Source organism: Cylas formicarius, unplaced genomic scaffold (assembly GCF_029955315.1).
Source record: "Cylas formicarius isolate icCylForm1 unplaced genomic scaffold, icCylForm1.1 PGA_scaffold_4__25_contigs__length_36172078, whole genome shotgun sequence".
In the NCBI taxonomy this organism is placed as follows: domain Eukaryota; kingdom Metazoa; phylum Arthropoda; class Insecta; order Coleoptera; family Brentidae; genus Cylas; species Cylas formicarius.
Window position 1 is genome coordinate 7,867,920 of NW_026844334.1, and position 7,048 is coordinate 7,874,967.

Here is a 7,048-nt window from a genome sequence, read left to right on the forward strand (position 1 = left end):
GGGAGCAATCGGATGATTTCAGAGATTTTACAGCGCGGCTCTAATTTTTACGATTGTCAATTCTGACGGTCATATCGATGAATGTATTCCTGTTATTTCGCAAAAAAGTATGGAAAAACTAAGGGCCGTAGAAAAAGTATACTATGCAACACGTTTGGTAAACATTTTAAGTCACTCGTTTACTAAACACTCTCTCCGCTCGTGCCAAATAAACTCGTAACTTAAAGCCGTTTAACGCACTTGTAAAATACCTAATTACACACCGATTTAACTTTCGGAAAACGTCACTTTACCACGTGAGTTTCTTCATCATAAACTGATGATAGTATATTATGCAAGAAGTGCGGTATACATCATTTGACTCACGAGTTTATTTGACACGAGCGGAACGAGTTTTTAATAAACGAGTGAGTTAAAAAGTGTACCGAACGTGTTGCATACCATATTTTCTCTACAACTGTTAGTTTTTGGGTACATTTTCGCAAAACAACACGAATACATTCTGACATAACCATCATAATTGACAAACGTCAAAATTCAAAGCGACGGAAATATCTCCGTGTGGCTCGGATTCATTCATTCAGTGACGCTTCCTGCACGCTAGATCGGTGGGTAATTAGGTACTTTATAGACGAAAATGGAAAAAAATCTTTTCTTACATTTAAACCGAACAATCTTAATTGTTAAAATGATTGTAAAAATTAAAATTAATTATAACCACTATAATTAAATTAGAAAAAAAAACAACTTTATAGTGAGTAAAACAAAACATTAAACGTTATAATTTAATGTGGGTGAAAACAGTGCTGTATATGCCATTTGAGTCAAGAGTTTATTGTTTATATGAGTTTATAATGTTTGCTAAACCTGTTGTATATTATACTTTTTCTACAAGACAAGAAGCTCACGTGGTAAAGTGACCCTTCCGCAAGTTAGATCAGTGTATAATTGTTTATTTTTTCTACTCCCGTCTAGCGTGCGCCAAGCGTCACTTACCACGTGAGTTTCTAGTCTTTCGCTGCAACAGGTTTGATATATAGTTTTAAAGTCACACCCGCTCCGTTCGTGCCAAATAGACTTGTTTCCCAAATGTCGTTTACCGTACTTGTTGCATAATATACGAATCCAAAAATTCAAAATAGTTTGATACTTCGGATAATATTTTCATAAATTATAAAAGTAGACAAATTCTCTGGGACCAAATTTTGTAATAGTGTGAATTTTGAAAATTTTAGTTGCCAAAATTTGGTGTCTTGGTAAGCAACCAACTCAACACCGTAATGTAAAAAGCGTAAATAGAAACCACAGCTGAGCCATCACCCCCTGTAATTAAAATACACGCCAGTTTGAATTTTTTGCCATATCCGCCCCTATAGATTTTTTGTTCTCGTTCTCTAACCATCAGACAAATATGATTTAGAACATGGTGGAGGGAATTTAAAAGAACCCTTCATTTCCAACTCGGTGAAGTGCAGCGTAGCTGTTTTCTTAAACGGGTATGTGAAATAGATCGTTCCTAAACTTGGGCACATGCGAGAAATACCTTTAAAAAACCGACGTTTTGTGAGGCGGAACAGTGATGAGTTATAGAACGCAGCTCTCAAGCCATCTGTACAAAAAGCAACCTAAATGCAATTTCAATTTGTCGTGCGTATTATGCCACCCCAAAAACTTAGCTTAGTATTAGTTTTAAAATCTCCATAGTCGACCTTTGTGTGAAACAACCCAAGACCCTAGCTGTTATCCTTAATGACTGTAAACTATTTTGAAGATTTGTCTCTTGTATATAAAATAAGTTCTAAGTTTTTCTGTTCGGAAACACTGTAAAAAAAAACGGATTTAGATAAATTTAATTTTATTGCGTTTTTTTTTAAAAAAAATTATTAATGGACTGGAGGTTTCCTTCTAATATCTCAAAGCGTAATTCAGGATTTCTTTAATTTTGCGTAGTCATTATATTTTTGACAATGGTATATTAAAGATAACAAGGGTCTCAAAATTAATCCTTACAGAACACGCTTAGTATGAATAGGACCAGATGTTCCATCATCAAAAAACGCCTGATGATACCAAGCTATGATAAATAATATAGAAGGTATTTACTCCTATCCTATTTTTATTCCTGTTCTTAAATGCACGTCTTACAGTTTTACATATTCTCGTTGAATCTGTGAAGCCCGACAACGCCGACGGAGACCCCCCTCCCCCAGCCAACCGGCACCGAAAAATTCTGAATGCAAATCATTTGTATTGCTTCAGCATTCGATTTCGGATTGAATCGCAGCGGTAGAAAATAGAAAAGTTATCCGAGCTTAAATTTTGACCACGCCGAACTGATTGTATCAGCGCGTATATTTTTTGCCGCGGGAATACAAAAGGCATTGTGCACGTGAGGGTTGCCCCCGTTATTTATATGTTAAGAGATTAAATTTTGTTTTATCGCGACCGTATGGGGCCCCGCAAAAAAAAACCTACGTGACGGAACTCGGTACAGGTTTTCGAAGCGTTGGAAAAAAATGTGTTTTTTAAATTAGCACTTGGCCAGTACGCCGAAGGAGTTTCAGTAGCGGATCTGTGTACACAAAATTATCACTTTCATCAGAAATTACGGCAAGAATTACCACCAAATATCAGTTAAAATACAACAATTTCCACAAATTACACAAAATTTCAGAGGAAATAAAAAAATAACCTCAAAAATGCAATGCAACAAAACTTTTTTAAAATGCAGGATATGATAAATCGCATATTTTATAACATCTAATCTAACAAAAAACATGTGGGAAAATCTTACGTAAGACGCATTGAGAAATGCTCCATCAATTAATTAACAAATTTCGTTCGGCGTTCATTTATCTATCTTAAAATACACCATTATATGAACATAACAACAAATTAAAAAAAAATGAGTAACAATTTTTTTTTGTGAATTTTTTGCGTAGAGAAGTAGAAGTAGAAATAAATCTGAAACCATTTGAATGCCTCTTGTTTCATAATATACTTAAGAACCAACTATTTTCAGATGAACTGTAAGTGTTTTTGTTCGGGATTAAATAATTTTCAGATGCAGCACGCATAAAGAGTTTAGGTTTTAGGTTTCCCGGTAAATTTAACCCATTTCATACATCCACTAGCAAATGTGTTCATTTCGGTTAAAATGAATACTTTAACTACGGAGTTTAGCAAATGTATGCATTGGCTAGTAAATGTATACATTGACTAAATGAATGCTTTGACTGCAACATATACACCAAACTGTTAGAGCTATTTTCCTTGAATACTAGGCTAAAACCGTTCACATTTTTTCGCTAAATTGACTATCAAAATCATAATATGTTATGTAGGATAGGATAAAATTACTTAAGGTAAGGTATGGAAATACTATTAGAAAACTTGTTTTACTTCTAATTTTTAGGGAATGGAAATCTAAAAATCTTTAGGGGAGTATTATTTTCCTTTTTTCATGGATAGCGACACCGTTAGAACTAGTCTTATTTCAAGATTATGCGATTGGATCATTAATTTATATGTTGCCATTACATTAACTGGCTGTATAAATTAGTACTGTCACCACCAAGGGGTCCCGTTCCACCCCACTGTAACGAGTGTAATGCCTTCAAAGGACTTATTAACATCCCCGAAATAGATTTTAAACAATTTCGGAGGTCGCTGTGTGTTGCTCACTATCCACACCTGAATCCTACATTATTTAGCGTGCGGTTGGGAAGACGTATTCGAGGAGAATAGAAATTAAATTTCCATCCCCTGCTAGAGGGGCAATAATTACGCAATAGCGACGTGGCTCCGGCAATGGGATTAATAGTACAACAATAGATATGTAGAAATCTTGTCAAGAATTCCTCCTATTCGAAACCCGTTAGCTGCTTGATTTTGAACCCCAATGTATTCCGGATGTCATGGAGATTCTCCATCGATTCGGGGAGATAATTATTAATAGAATGGGGCTTAAATTGAACGCTTCTCCTAAGGGAAGGGCAGTTGGGAGTACATTTAAGACAAGATGTGTAGAGATATATCCCTGTGGTATTAAAATTCAAAGTTTTAGTTTGCTACAATATCCGAATGATGGAGTAACACTGGCTGCAGAACAGTTTTTATTGAAATCCTTCATAGGTTTCTGAAAAATCGGAAAAAATCCTAACATATGATTAGCAGTTAGTCAACAAGTTAGCAAGTCAATATCCTTTAAGGTAAACTAAGACTATACAATCAGCTGTTAAATCAGATTTTAGCTTTTCATGTGTTTTCTGATTATGGTGTTCAAACACGTTTGTGATTGTCATGCGAAATAAAAAAAAATGATTTCTGCTTTCAGCTAATAACTACACAGTTCGCACACATTTTTTTCATCCGTTTTGATCCTGATCGTCTTGATCATGTGTTTGATCGATAAAGTACAGTGTTTATGACTTTATGATTGTCACAAAATGATGTATACAGGGTCAGTATTTGGCAAGATGAATTCACGGACAGGACCATTCAATATATAAAAACGGATTCTGTCGCCAAAAGAGCGGAGTGCTACTGAAATTCGAAATGAAAGTCATTCCTATCTATTTTTAAACCTAATCTTGATCGCGTTTGCTTTCGGTCGGCAATCCCGCAATAAAACTTTAACGATGTATTACCTATTGTTATTGGCTAAAGCCATTGATTAAACTTTAATCAGTAGAGGACCTAATAAGAAGGAAAATATGTTGTCTTTATCAAAGCGAAGTTGTTTCTACCAACTGACAAAGAAGCTAGAGGAAGATGAAACCAATATAAATATAAGTTGCCACCCTCCATAGAGTTGTTGGTAAAATGGAATTTAAGTACCGCAAAATAGGCAAAAGGCAAGTAGTAATGACACACACGACACTGCATCCAAAGGATGGGTTGATTCCACTCTAAACCGTCACACGAAAGCACTTTCAAATAAAGGAAAACGCATCACCATAATACACGCTGGCTGGATCAGGAGACATATTTGTCTCAAACTGCTTGCTGTTGTCTGCGAAGAATATTATAGATTCTAGCTTGGATTGTCGACATTTTTGAAAACTGATTTCACAACAATCTTTTGATGAATATTCCCAATAACAGTGTTATTATCACGGATAACGGAAGCTAGCCCCACCTCCTCATCGACCTCATCAATTTGAAAAACTGAAATCCAGGAATGTTTGTTAGAAAATGATATTTATTTTGAATTCCGTTACAAAAGAACGCAAATTTTGGAATTTCTAAATCCGTATGCAATGAAAAAACAGAATGTATGAGATAATTTGGCTAGGCATACTGTTTTACATCTTCCTCCATTTCATTGCACGCTTAACCCAATGGAGTGTTTGGGGAACCAAGCAAAATCAAATTCTGAGCAGAAAATGTTATTCCTACTTTAAGTCCCAGAGTTATATATCGTTTATTGACCATTTACAAATACAAAACGTATTTTTAAAGTCAGCAAAAGAATAACAATTTATAAAATAACTTAAAATAATTTAGATCTACTGTGCCCGATAAGTAACAAATTCGTTTATGGAATAGAAACAATGCTCTTCAAAAAACTTTTTTGATAATTGTTTGAATTTTTTGATGGAAAGTCGTTTAATATCAATATTTTTGGACCGAAAAATAGTGTTTGCAAAAATATTATACAATTCTAGATTAAGTTTATTTTTTTGTGTAGTACACAACCTCGATCTTAATGTTTTGATATTGTCAGCTGTTCGCGTCATGTAACTGTGATATCCACCATGAGTCGGAAAAACAGACAAATTTGAGTGGATTTCAACTAAAGTTTGGAGAATAAACATACATGGTAACGTAAGTATTTTCAATTCTTTGAATATTGGGCGGCAGTGGCTGGACGGCGGAACACCCCCAAGAACCCGAACCGCAGACTTCTGCAATCTAAAGGCTCTCTCGGCCTCCGTCGCGTTCCCCCACAGTAGTAGACCATAAGATAAGATACTATGAAACAGTGCAAAATAAACTATACGGAGAGTGCTTTGCGAGATCGAACCTCGCAGTTGTCTCAGAACAAAAACCTGAGATGACAATTTACCGCACAGGTAGTCTATATGAGGCGACCACGTTAAAAACGCATCTAGGTAAACACCAAGGAGTTTGACCGGTTCAGATTTTTTACTTCTTCGATTGGTATTGAAAATTAGAGTCTTTGTTTTATCGGAATTTAATTTAAGTTTATTAGCAGAGAACCAGTGCTCAATCATAGAGAGTGTAGTGACAGCCTTTTTATTTAAATTAGTTAAATCTTTCTCCGATTCAATCAATGATGTGTCATCCGCATAGAGTATACTGCGAGCAGCATTTGTTGCAAATACTACATCATTGACATATATTATAAACAAAAGTGGACCAAGGATGGAACCCTGAGGCACTCCATTAGTAATGTCCAACAGAGTGGATTCCCGATTATTCCAGACAACATATTGCTTTCTTCCGGTCAAATAAGATTTTAAAAGGGCTAAGGTATTTTCACGAATTCCGTAGTACTCAAGTTTAGACAGAAGTATATTAGTATCCACGCAGTCGAATGCCTTGGTGAGGTCGCACATCGTTACCGAAGTCGACAGGCCCTCCTCAAACCCATCAATCACATGCTCAATCACTGTGTATAAGGCACGGATGGTGGACCTACCTGACCGAAAACCAAATTGGGAATCTGTTAACAATTTCCTTCCCTCAAAGTAAGCAATAAGTTTATCTTTTATTATCGACTCAAAAATTTTTCCAATGATAGGAACGATTGCTATTGGTCTAAAATTATCTAAGATATTAGTATCCCCTTTTTTATGGAGTGGAAGAATTTTTGTCACTTTTAATTCATCCGGAAAACATCCCTCTTCAATGCTATTGTTTATTAGTAACGTAATAGGTTTCAGAAGTGAAGATATTGATTGCTTAATAATATTGGCATTTAGACCATAATAGTCAAGACAACGAGAGTTTTTTAGTTTTAAAATCGCTTCCCTAACATCACTCTCCACAACTGCCGACATAAAAAACGAGAAATTGGGTC